The sequence below is a fragment of the Diorhabda carinulata genome, chromosome Y (genome assembly GCF_026250575.1).
Source record: "Diorhabda carinulata isolate Delta chromosome Y, icDioCari1.1, whole genome shotgun sequence".
Classification (NCBI taxonomy): domain Eukaryota; kingdom Metazoa; phylum Arthropoda; class Insecta; order Coleoptera; family Chrysomelidae; genus Diorhabda; species Diorhabda carinulata.
In genome coordinates this window covers 9,296,935-9,311,516 of record NC_079473.1, presented here as the reverse complement: position 1 = coordinate 9,311,516, position 14,582 = coordinate 9,296,935, and the positions used below count along the sequence as shown (strand labels likewise).

Here is a 14,582-nt window from a genome sequence, read left to right as displayed (position 1 = left end):
TCAGAAATAACGAAACTGTTTTGTAAAGGTGAGAACTAAGAAACAATTCATAATAAGCGAACAATTAGAAGTAAATGTTTTGGCACATGGACCGACGAAGAAAATTTTTCGATCAGGTACGCGAAATCAGAATATTGTTGGCAATATTTTTCCAAGATAAGTGAATTACTACAAATAGTCCTAGACGTTGGCCCCCTAGATCTCCTAACATAACTCCCCTAGACTTTTACATTTGGGGTTATGTTAAGAACGAGGTCTATTAAAGAAAATATACGAATCTGGTCGAATTTCAAGGTAGTATCAGACACATTATAGTATCCATCGACGGCAGAACCATTTTTAAAGCTACGCTACATGTACTAAAGAATACTTGAAAATGTATTGAACAAAACGGCGATATTTTTGCACATTTAATCTAGTCTGTATTCGTTTTTTATACTGTAATAAAATATTTAGATTATACCTGAGTTTTATCTCAGCCAATTTGTTAAAAAAATAAATATCCACAGCTTACTTGTTAGAGTGGTTAATAAGTTGGTTATTTTTAGATTTAGAATAATGCTGTATAAAAAATACTAATTTGCTAATTTAACCGACTTCTCATCTAGAATGTTGAATATATATATATATATATATATATATATATATATATATATATATATATATATATATATATATATATATATATATATATATATATATATATATATATATATATATAATGCATCTAAATCTATAGATCATCTTATTTTGATATTCATGATAAAGGAGAAGAAAAGAGAAGCAGAAATACTTTTGAAACGTTTGAGCCCTAGAAAATCTGAAGGAGGAGCCAAAATATCTATTTTGCAATCCAACATTTCTTTTGAAATTTCCTTCTTTGCCAGAATTGCTATGACATTGCACGATGCAATTCTCCTTTTATTTCATTGCCTTGTCGACTATCATTATATCTATGTTCTTTTCTTTTATTACTATTTTTTGTCTTAATCTCTTTATTTCTTCCTCAATTTTCTAGCAATCGATTATTGCACGTTATTTTTTTGTAGAATTCTTGTTTAATTTCAACGTTTTATTGGTTTGTTGGTGTATATACATTCACCATTAGCAAGACTCTAAATTTTTGCTTAAATTTAGTCCCTACGATCCTGATACGTTTTCCTATTCTAGATTTTTCGATATTGTCTCTTTATTTGTCTTAAAATCTAATTCTTTGTCTAAGACTAAGTCTTTTTTTGATGAGTATAGTAAGTTTGTAGTTTGATTTTACCGGACCCATACCAACTTGTTTCATTTAATCCTAGAATTATTTTTTTGCGTCTGATTTATCTTACTTGGTACTATCATTATCCACCCATTGTAAAGCCCAACATTCCCGGTATTAATTTCCATATGTTCTTCAATTTCTTTTCCTTTTGTGTTGAAAATTAATTTATTGAATTTTTAATTCAGTGTTACCATTTTTGTGTTCCATTTTTTAAATAGCGTTTTAAAGTATTTGCAGACGTTTTCAAAATAGTTCCTGAGAGTTGAAAGTAGTCATTTATTCGTTACATTGAATTGAAACCAAAATATTTTTAAAACATTAAGCAAACTGTCAATAAACACAAGATTACCTAAATTTTCGTTAAATTGCTTGGATAAAATTTTATCCTTGCTTTGAACCAACTTTTTTAAATTCGTAAATTTGGTAATTCAATTTATTTGACTTACATACTACATATTTTCCACTGTTGTGTTAAATGAATTGTTTGTATTTTTTATTAGAAGTTCAAGAAATATACAAACCAAATGAGAATAGAAATTGAGAAGAAAGATAGTTATCTAGAATATTGAATATATATATATATTTCTTGAACTAAATGTTCTCGATAATTTATATTGATATATAGATCACGTTATTTTGATATTCATGATAAAAGAGAAGCAGAAATATTTATATTTTTGAAACGTTTGAGCCCTAGAAAATCTGAAGAGCAAGAAGAAAACCTAAAATAAAACAATAAAATATAGTGGAGCCATGGAAGGTAATTGCAAATGTGGAAAAGCTAAGTGATGTATCTTCATTTGATGTATGTAATTTCCAGATAACAGTCACCCCGAAGACAAATGGTTTGATTGGAATTGTGCAGGGTGAAGAAAAATATAGAGATATTACAGATGATAAGAAAAAGAAGCTATGGATCAAATTGATGTTCGTGCACAAAGGATCATTATTGGCACAATAAATATGAAGGTACTTATTAACTGCAAAACCTCATGTGAAATGTAAGAAAAATGATGTTTAATATTTAGAAAAGATATTGAACAACAAAAATGTAGAATTTTACAGGATTTTTTAAATTATTCTTACGAAAAACGGTGTGATATATCCATGCATATGACTAGGTTAGAAAATTTGGATTATCGCCGATTTGGATATAACAGATATGTTAATATCAAAAATTTTAAGTTCTTGGCCGGATAGGTTTAATTTTTCTAAAACTGCTTGGAAATCCACCTCAAAAAATAAGACAACCTTCAAGAATCTTACAGCTTTGTTAATATCCGAGAATGAAACATGTATAAATAAAGAGAAAGGTCACTTGGTTGCTTTTAAAAAGGGGATATTACTCATTTGCGTAGAAATGGGGATAGAGATATGACAAGTGAAATAAATGTTATAACTGCGGAAAGGGAGGTCACTATGCTAAGAACTGTGAAACAATAGACAAACAATGTGTAAAGAAACTAACTGCACTGAAAATGATTGTTATTTTAGGAATAGGCATGGTGAAAATGTTTCACATAATAAAAATAAAATAGTGTAATTTTCATCCTATGAAATAGAGTAGGAAACCTCACCAATTACACATAAGAACAATATTTTTGTTTTATATTCAGGCTCTACCTCCCTCATGTTTAATGATAAAAGCCTATTTAAAAATTTTGTAGAGAAAAATGTAGATATTTGTGTAGCAAAAAAGGGCAGTGAAATAAAAGCCAGTGGATTAGGGATTATTTTGAACATTTGAAAGTGTTTGAATTTTAAAAGTCAACAATTGTCAGAAATATTTTAAGTGAATGAAAGTAAGTGTTTTTTGTATATTAAAATTATAGAAATTTTAAAATGTCGTTTTTGAGTAAAGAAATCAATTTGTATTACAAAAATTTGGTAGTGACAAAGTTCAATAACTGGTTGAAGTTGGTTAAGGAGAAGAAAAAACAAACTTATCAAGACCAAAACTCAATGGTATCATTCCAAGCTCCAAAGGAGGAAAAATATGCTAACGGTAAGATTATCGTGACTGCTGCAAATAAGTTCGATTCGTCACCACCAATGAACTGTAGCGACGCCAATTCCAAGGATGTGAAAGAGGAGGAACATATGAACTTTTCGAACGAGAGTTTCTACGAGAAAATGAGATCACTTCAAGAATTCAGAAACGTCGGTCTCTACGTGTATTACGACTCTTGCGACAAGTACAGATACCTGTCCGACGTGAAAAATCCCCTGAATCTATCTGACAAATGGTATTGTTGGATGAATCCAAATGGGAGGTATAATAGATGCGGAATCAAAGAAGAATAAAATCTTTTTTATGTCAACGTTTCGATAACGTTGATTCAGCTACTGTTATGAAGAATAATGTTTTATAAAATTGTTGGTCCCAAGCCGACATTAATGAAAAAATTCGAAAACTAGAACATCAATAATATTATAAATTATTACTGTTCTAGAACCTTCATGCTAAAAAATTATCATCTAGGTATCTTTAGAATTATAAGCAATAAATAGATTTAGTAAGTTCCGAATATCAAGAAAGGACATATTGCACAATTGAAGAATTCTACAATGTCATTAATTGAATTATCAATACGATATTGTATTATGATACATTTAGTATATTTCATCACGTTACGTTTAAAATATTAGTATAGTTAGAACTTTTTACAAGTTATTGTTTTTGATTTTCTCAAATATATTAATACCGTTCGAAAGCGGAACAAAATCAAAAATATTTTTCCCAGGAAGAAAGGGGAAAATGGATAAATCACATAAATCAACTGAAAATTAGAAAAACATACAAAATAGCCAGAACTTATTTTTTCGCCTCTTCAAAATATCATCAAAATATGAATGTTTCAAAAATACATTCATGACAGAGGTTGTGAATTCGAAAATCATAATATTTCAGTCACCAAAGGGAAGTATATATATTTTATATACTTTTGTGCAAGGATCCTTCTTTCTATCCCAAATTTAAGAGATTAACAGAACAATGAAAAATTATTTGTTTCATTTGCTAGTGCTACACGAATTCATTACAAAAATCTTTTTTTTTATACAGTGAAATTGGTGACCAATAATTAGTACTGAGATTGAGTTTATTTTCGGTTCAAGATGAATACATGCTATAACATTATTAGAGACAAGATATTTCAAAATACACCCTATCTATCTATTGTAAAGATTCCTATCGAATAGGTAATTTGTGTCACTTTCGTAAAAAAAAGTAAAATCGGCAACAATGTACTGTCTGTTCGAATTTCGAAGATAAAGAAAACTTCACATTTAGTTGAGATCTTTCCAAAAAAATTTAGTTGTTGAAAATAATGCTGTTTATTTAAGATGGTACTAAGCTACGGGTCATTTTTATGAAGTACAAGCGTAAAAGTAACTAGATGGTGTGCAAATTTGCCTCAAATGGTTTTAACATTGTCACTGTTCTACTATCCTTTTCTTTATAAAATGCTACAAACAACATACGAAATATATTCAACTTGGCTACAGGAGCGTAGATTTCATATAGTTCGTTATCTTAGTCTTGTTGGAAACCACTTTTTTGTTTAAGCACCCATTTACTTTCTAGGCCATTATCTGTTCGAAGTCTTTTTATATGACATCCTGTCTAATTTTTGGTCATTTCAATATATTTTTCAAAATTATCAATAACTTCTGATTTTTGTTTTAAGTAAAATACAAATCTATAGCCTGAAAAATCCACAAGATAATCCACTACAATGAGGATTATCTTGTTCTTCGGAGTTTTTTAACTTGTTCGAAATTTATATGTGCTAATTTTTTTGCCAATCTCTTAAACACAGTTTTCGAGACAGTTTCGGAGACTTCGCCCCCATTTTTAACAACTGGATTTACTGAAAGCTAATTTCTGGTCAACTCTGATACTAATAGCACATTATTCAGTACGTACTTTTCACCTACTATATATCCTTTGCATTGCATTTTCTCATTTTTTTTCGCAACACATATATCACTTTTTGTGTTTTCTGTGCAGTTAAAGATTTCTACATTGTTAGTCATGTGTGAAGTACATCCTGAATCTACGACAAATTCTTAAAATTTGCTGGAGGAACACTGAGACAGCAATGCTAATTTGTTTTGGTCATTTTTTGCATGTTTGGAGTGACTACTTGAATTTCAGTTTTTCTTATAAAAACAGTTTTCTTCTTTGTGGTTTGTTTTCTTGCATATATTACACATATGTTCCAGAAAAAAACAAGAAACTTTGCAGGAATTCTCAGTAGTTCTAATTTCGATACACCGAAGAAGGACAAGAAAAAATATGAGTATTCTGAAAAATAGAGTGGCTCTTCAGAGAAAATAGATTAAGCGACTCCATCAACCTGATCGAAGACTAGGGTCTAAAGTAAATTGTTCCAAATCTCCGGTATCTGTTCTAAAAGAAAAATCTTTAATTATTGAAAATGCCAAAAAAATTTTGTTGGTAAGTTATTTAAGTAACAATTTTCTCAAAAATAATAGATCTTCTATAAGCAGGCTATTAAGAAATGTATTTTAATAACTATTGTGCTTCATTTAAATCAAAAACACTTATTTGGTGTTTGATTAACTTTGATTGAGAGCAAAATAACTTCCCTCTAGTCTCAAATGAAAGTTAATCTTCTAAAATTCATACAGCCAAACTTTTATTTTTAGGCTTCAATTCCATGCAGCACTAATGAAATTTTGAAAAGAAGTAAAGAAAAGTATTCTCCAGAGTTAAGGTCGTGTAACCTTTCATTCCATAAATCATTACCGCACATTGTTACCATTCCAAAATGGTATTAAAGTGCAGATGGTTCACCGAGCTGGTGCAGAGAAGCTTTAAGTGCTCTAAAACCAAAAGCAAAAGAATTATGTGACAGGGAAATTGTATGTAATTTGATTTGGGATGAAATTTGCAATAAGAAGACGGATTGAATGAAGAGGAAAAAACTTTACAGGGTATGTCGACATTGGAACAAACGTGAATATTGATGAATTACCCGTAGCAAGGGACCTGTTGGGTACTTACTTCTTTGTGCAAGGACTTTGTGGTAGCGAAAAAGCTAATTTGATAAAAAAAGTGCCATGAATTTATGCGTGAAAGTTGGGTAAATGTTTTGTCAATGATTTTTGACGGTGCCATGGCCAATTGGCAAAGAGTTAAGTCTTACGGGCAGATTTTCCAAATTTAAATTCTTTAAAAACAATTTTTAACCATCTCATCGCCCAAGCAACTTCATGTTAATGAAAGACTTAGGTTGTGGACAAAAATTAAAACAAGTCATACTTTTTATGAAAAGGAAAAAAGAAAAGTTAAAATTGGCAACCCAAATTTTGAGTAAAAGTACAACAGATGTCCTTCTTTATTTATCGAGAACTGATATTAATAAATATTTCCATAATGCAGGTACTACAGCTGAATTTGTTTCAATTTTTAATGATTTATTTGATATTTTAAAATCTCGCAATAGATTGACAAAATAAATATTTTAAAAACCACTTAGTTCAACAACAAATTATATAATTGAATCAATTTATTATTTTTAAAAATACCTTAAATACACATATTTCGAATATTTCATTTTCTTTGAAACCAGCTATAACGCAATCATATGTTTATATCCATTTTTTAAAACTCAATTTTTACCTTTTTCATGGCACATGTTCGAATAATGTCATGTTAGCTTTCGGATTCGGGAAAACAATAACAAACTATCGTTAAGTTTGCTTCATCGTTCTCAGTGTATTATGTGTTATGATACATCGTTTTTAATCCAAAAATCTACAGAATACCTCAAAAATAGACAAGATAAATATGAAACTTCGGATGATAGGATACTCGATAATATATATCGACTCTGGAATAAAATTGAAATACATGGAGATGTGGAATTCGGTGAATAATATAAAGTTATAATCATTACTCGGATGTTGAATGTTTCCTCGGATGAGGAAAATGATGCTGAAAACAAAAAACAACAAACAGAAAAGTCAAAAGTGTAAAATGAAGAAAGAAAGAAAAAGAAATAAGGAAATCAAAAAGATAAAATTATGCCCCATCGCGTCATTTTACAACAAAAACAATCATAATTCATTAACAAGCTCAAACAATATTGACAGTACTTTCATTCATTTTATCGCACAGAATGTTAAAAAGTCGGCATTGCTTCGACCGCGAAAGTTACAACCTTCAGTTCATAGCACGAGCACCATCAGTCATCCGTCCAATCCTTTTTGTCCGTTTTATTTCGTTATCTGTAATTAAATCATCGAGATATCTAAAAGCCTTTTCTCCTGTGGTTTTGATGATAAAGACTTGCAACAAAGTACTCTTTTTATGCTTTCATTGGGATCGAACCTAACAGAGGCAAATAGATTAGCCTGGCCAGCAACTTCAGTACTTTCATCAAATTGGAGTGAAAAGTTTGTTTTAAAACTGTAACTGTGAATTTGACCGATTTTTTTGTTTCCTTTTCTGTGAATGAAACTTCAGATTCTACCCTACAGTGTGTTCTGTTCCTTTTTTAGCTATCAATAAGGATAAGCGATATGATGCAATTGTAGCTTGTCTATTTTACTCACCAGAAATTGATGTTTTTATTATTGAGTTTGACTTTAAGAATTTTTTTTCTTCATACTAAAAGAAATACATATGTTTTTTTTGTGAAAAGTCTTTAGAGTTTTGAAGGTTTCATATTCTCATCAGCAAATACCTCGAAACATAAAACGCACTGAAGTAGTTGGTCGTCATCTGTGCCAGTAACCACAAAAACCATATTTCAAATAATCAGCAATGTACTTACGGTTAGGTTTTACCTTCTTAGAGATTTCTTTTAAAAATTCTAAACTAGCCTAATGGAAATAAGTTTTGCATTGAGATGTTTATTATTATAAATTATTGATAAATGAATTTTGTCGTATCACTTTGTTTTTAAATAAGAACTTTCAAGGCACTTACCATTTAACCAATCTAATCACTTTGTACAAATTCAACATTATATGTGCAAATCGAACTAAACGAGTAATGGAGAAATGTCCTGAAAAGTTCTGATTGTATGTGACTTGGTTGAGTAATTATAGATTATAATGGAGACTAGCTAAAACGTTCAAATAAGATGTGAGAATGCTTATCGTTTGAGACGTAAATGAAAATGATTTCTTTCTGAACTTAATTGATATAATCACATAATTCCGAATTGTATAAGTATGAAGGATTGGAAAATGAAGCCGAAGATACCTCCAATAATGATCTTTAACTCGAATTGATACAATTATGGAATAAACGTTTGATTGAATTGCATAGTGACAAATTGAGAAGAGTCAAATGAGCATTAAGAAAACAAATGGCAATACCAATACTGACAATTCCAGATCAGATAATACTTCGAATGGCTAATGAAGATGATAATAGAAAACAAAAGGGGAAAAGTGATGATTATTTCATAAAGTACGCGAGAACAATTTATGTGCTTCATTCACTACTACTGCTATCCCACACTCACTATTATACTGTCTGACGCCGGTTTCGATGTTCTCCTTTAGTTTCTATGTGATTTGTACAAAACAAACAAACAAAATATTACTGCGTATAATTTGATATCAGATGGTTATTTGTTTGAATTAGTAACTCACTAAAGGTATTGAATAAAATATGTAATTTTATCCATTTTGTCGAAAGATATAAAAAACTACAGGAAGAGGTGATTCATAAGATATCAACTATTTTTGGTATTTGTAATAACTGCAAATCATCAATGGATTATTTCTTAAAGGGAAGACTATAATTACTCTTGTACTGGATACTGTGAACAATTTGAAATTTTTGTATCTCTTTAGATAAACCCTAACAAATAGGTATTGTGTGTTACATCATACATAACCCTAAACTGAGGAAAACGTTATTTTCGAGTGGATAACTTCAAATATTTGAGAATTTCAAAGTGGAAGGCGATTGTCGCCCTCGATTTGAACTATACGAGTACTTGTGTTATTTTCTAGTTTATGCTTTTCATAAAATAGCAAAGGAATGCTCTTCAATTTTTTCGATAATATTATAATTGAATTCGTATAGAACTGCTTTTGTTACTTGCCAGTTTTCTGGATTAAAAAGTTAAAAAGTATTCGTTTCTATTAATGATCTTCACGCAGATGTTTTTGTAATCCATTTACTTAACCCACTTTATCTGTCTTGATTAAACTTTTCAATGAATGTGTAACTAACTCCTAATTTTAATGTACGGACAAAAATAATTATTGAAAAATGTGAAGTTATTTTGGTCTTCCAGAAAATCCCAGTGTGACAGATATTGTATAGAAATTTTAAAGCGACCAACACGTATTTTTAAATATGGTTATAGAATTGTTGATGTCACTGAATTTGAAGAAAATTTGTCGGGTTTTGATTTACAAGCGCATTTGAAAATTTTTTAAGATTTATACATCATAGAAATGCATAACTCAATAAATAACTTGATATTAATGAATATACAAGAGTCAGGAAGAGTAGAAAAAGTGAGAAAATTTGTTGATTCAAGTCCAAATCCAGAATCAAATAACAGTACTGAAGTGAATGTATTGGAAAAGCCAGCTCTTCATCAAGTGGACTTGAGGATAACTTTGCGAATGAAGAGGTAAGATGAAATACCGATTTTATATATAGTAATTTCTAAATTTGTCTGATAGAATAAACCAATCGCAATCAAGCAGAATATAAGGATACAGAAAAAAAAGTAGCAGAATAAATAATAAATGAAATTACTAATTCTAGAACTACTAATATTGAAAATACTCCATCTATTAGTATAACAACCAATGATATGACTAGTTCAAATGATACTCCGCCAAATTGAACATGAACGCAGATTTTTCACAATTGCAACCAGATTTTGTGAAATTAGAATAAAACAATGGGATGATCTATGGAAACTAGAGTTCGAAATAAACTTTGATTAGAAAATGTTCTCCAAAAGATCCGGAATTAGAATGTTCTATGACTTTGTTCAATAACCGTCGATCAGATCCGGGAATTTAAATTTTCATAGATAGTGAATATTCATATCATTATATTTGTAATTTGGATTGTAAATAAAGTGAATTTGACTTATATTTTGGATTGATTGATGTCTTATACCTTGTTATTTTCAAACTAAAACTACTTGGATGTTGTTTCTGTTTGTCAATGAACACGAGAATTGTTCAGAAAATGGGAGAGTTTTGAAATTAAGAAAAAAGAAAAAAAAAACAGATCGTCTTAGCTCCATAAAAGGTTATTAGTTTTTCAACTAGAAATATTCAGGCAATTTAAAACAAAATTCACTCCAGTCTCAACAACTAGACCCCGTGAGGGTTCGTATTCCTATATCAAATGAATCATTTATTGAGATCTCTCTGTGGTAAAGCATTGTCGGTCGAAAATAGAAACACCCTGTATTTACTAAGTTATATATGGTTTATGTAAATTGCGAAGATAATAATCTTGATGTATTTACTCAACCTCTAGACAGAACTAAATTTGTTTATTTCAAAGAAGTTCTGTGTATATTTTAAGATTTAGGTTTGCTTCGTTTGTTTTAATGCAATTTCAATGTTGTTCTATTTTATACTCTTCACTTCTTTATTGTATAAGCAGATTGAAATTGTTGTTACTATCGACACTTCAGCTCTCCTGTGGTGGTTATTCCGAAACCCGATGGGAGTGTCCCACATACTTTTTCAAGCTGGATCCAAATTAAGCATATTTGCTTTCGAAAGTTGACCAGCGGAGCAGTGTATACAAACTATTACCAACCATAGAGGCATGTATAAGATGAACCGGTTGAGTATCTATATAAGAACAGCTCCTTCTGAAATGGATGACATGATTTGTCAATGTGCCACAGTTGACGAGTGTAAACAGAACTTGAGATTTTTCCTGGACTTCGCACCGGAACAAGAACAAATGTGCTTTGTTCCTAACTCGTTTTCCATTTCTTCGGCATATCGTTGAGCATAATAAAATACTGAAATCCCCTGACAAAACCCAAACTATGGCCTACATGCCTCGCCCCAGTAATGTTGATGAGGTGAGATCTTTATCTCAGACAACTCTTCTAAATATCGATTTTTTCTCTATATGTTTCCCCTGTAATATGTAAATTTAATTTTTTTTTATTCTTTTTACGATACCCAACAATATTCTCCCGTAAATGTGGCGGGAAAAAATGTTGGAATTCTTTGGAATTGGGCATCAAATTGACGGAAAGGGGCATAAAAATGATTGGCTCACCAGTTAACGTGTTAATCATGGAACTACTCATATTTTGTTATATTTAATGACAATATAATTGATTTTTTTTCGGAAATTTAAGGAAATGGCACGAAACTGATGATATTAGGCATAAAAATTGATATGTATAAAATTAACAAAAAAATATGACTTTTCAACAAACTTTATTGAGAAAATTAACTAATTTTTATCAAAAATTAGAACGAAAATTTCAATTACGACGAAAATTTTTCCTTAAAATCACGACTCCATCAATCAAATGAATCTTTCTGCTATTCTCATATTTCGTCCTCCTCTTCTTCATCCTCCTCTACTTCTTGCTCTTCTTCTCTTTCTTCTAAGTAGTCTTCCGCCGAAGATTCCGTCTCATCACCCAACTTCGCGCGTTTCTTCTGTTTACCGCCTCCATCCTCACTTGCGCATCTCTGTCGCTTCGTCTTTCTCGAAGATTTCGCATATCTATATATAAAGCTGTACTTTTTCAGTCTGTCGAACAGCTTCATTTCGACGTCTTCTTTAGCCTGTTTGACGGCTACGTCCATGCTGAATTTGAGTTTATTGAATTTATCGTTCAGCACAAGGTTATCGTCGATATTTTTCAAGAACGGTTTCAAATTTTCGGCCTTCGCCCAAGATCTAGTCGCCGCGTCGGAATCGAAAAATGTCAGGTGGTAGTGCAACTGAAAATAATCGTTATCCGTCAATACACAGTGTGACTAACTCCTTAGATCGAATACCTCGTGTCATTTCAGGAATTTTATCGAAATATATTACAAAAAAAGTCGATTAATCACCCTGTATATTGCCATCACAATTTACAAACTCAATATAAAAAATAATAAACCTGTATATGAGTTTATAAATTTCCCACTCTCCACTTTCAATTGATAAGAAAAATCGCACTCTATTTAAGGTTACTTGAAATTTATTTCGATTTTCACTCCAAATGAAATATTGGAATAAGTTAAAAAATCACACTGTACGTAAGATAACTTAATGACATGAACTAAAAAAATGGTACAACACTAACCTAATGAAAGTGACCAAGAGAAATAATGGATTTACCGGTTCTAAGGAATCTTTCGATTTTCGCCCAGTCGATGCCACCCGCGTTATATTTATTAAATATCATCAGCTCCTTTTCTTTATCGTCGATCGATTCTTTTTTGATTTCGCATATATTATACCTCCCATCTGGATTCATCCAACAATACCATTTGTCAGATAGATCCAGGGGATATTTTACGAATCGAACTTATCTGCAGGAGTTACGATAATCTTCTTACCGTTAGCATCTTTTTCCTCCTTTGGAGCTTGGAACGATACCGTTGAATTTTGGTCTTGATAAGTTTGTTTTTTCTTCTCCTTAACCAACTTCAACCAGTTATTGAACTTTGTCACTACCAAATTGGTTTCTGTACTCAAAGACGACGGCATTTTAAAACTTCTATAATTTTAAAATACAAAAAACACTTATTAACGGTCTTACTTTAATTCACTTAAAATATTTCTGACAATTGTTGACTTTTGAAATTCAAACACTTTCAAATGTTTATCTCGTTAAATCTCTTTAATCAAATCAAAAATCATCTATTGATGATATCTCTACGTATCGGAAATAAAAAATAACAAAAAACGATTTTTCGCGTTGTACATTACGAAATAAAACCGCTATAGTTACGATAATTTAACTATCTAAAACAAAACGAAAATATGTAGACAACAAATATGTAATACCAACTGTCCATATAGGAGTCTTACACATATGAGTAACATTAGTATTACCATTGCATAAAGAATATTCTTTATACTATGGTATTAGTGTATATGTTAGACAAAGTAATATAAACAAAATAATATTTTACAACGTTGTATAATTTTTTTGTTGAAAGGGAAACGGCAACATACTATACCTTGTTTTTAAACTACGAGGAGTAAATTTAATTTAAGTTGGCATTTCTGATGACTTCTGATTGGCTAGATACTTTTTACACACCTGTGACATAATACTTGTCAATACCTAACCTAAAAATATTTTGTACTTGTTTTCCATAAACTTGTTTATTCGTCATTTCTGGTTATTGTGCATTGCTTTAATTAAACTTAAAAAAAAAACAGTTCTTGTAAGAACTCATTGTATAATTTTTTGATTAAATATGGATGCTACTCCAACTACCAGCGGTCTTTCTTCTCAAAAAGACGGAAATTGATAAGTTTGCGCATTTATCACTAAACGAAAAACAGAGTATGATGATAAATTTGTATAAACCAATTTTAACTGATCAACCAAAAATCAAGTTTACTGATGTCGTGTTTAAAATTGTCACAACCATGGGTAAGTTGTAGAAAAATTACATTTTTGTATGAAATTAACTTGAAACATTGTTACTTTTTAGGGATTGCGAAATCGACTGTATATCGTACGATAAAAGAATATCGAAGTACGGGAACAGTTGTTAGTCCAAAACATTCTTGAGGTCGTCCAGGCCTTGTTAAAACATTTAATGAAACTAGTTAAAGTATCATTCGACGAATTGTACATAGTTTCTTTTTTAAAAATGAGATCCCCACATTGACAAAATTTTAAATGAAATTGAGAAAAATACGGATTTACAAATTGTCTCTCGTTCATCATTATACAAACTTAAGAAAGAAATCAATATCAAGTAATTTTTTTCATGTTTTATATAAAAAACATTTTATCATTGCCCACTTATTTGTTGTAACTTATGATTTTTTTAACCAACCTAAATAATCTATTTAGACAAAAAATAATTATTTGTTATACAGGTACTATTATCTCCATATTCATACATTAATGTAGATAAAATTAATAAAACTAAAAATAAGTTTTAAATAAAGACAAGCATATGAAGATGTTAACAAATAATCTAGTGTAAGTAATAAATAAAAAATAAAGTATAACTTTCCCTTATACAATCTGCATGCCATTATATTTAAAAATACCTATGTTTATCAAATATAGAAATAAAAGTAGGTAGTGTGTGTCCCTGTTTTTTTTATTTAGTGTGTATTAAATATTCATGT

The 14,582-nt window shown here is 30.2% G+C and overlaps 1 long non-coding RNA gene across 1 annotated transcript; it reads left to right on the top strand.

Annotated features, from left to right (window-relative positions):
* Window positions 1-13,546: 13,546 nt before the first annotated feature.
* LOC130903048 (uncharacterized) lies at window positions 13,547-14,190 on the top strand. The gene is made up of 2 exons (XR_009060530.1): window positions 13,547-13,869; window positions 13,931-14,190. It is a non-coding gene; the product is annotated as an uncharacterized LOC130903048 (long non-coding RNA).
* The last annotated feature ends 392 nt before the right edge of the window (window positions 14,191-14,582 follow it).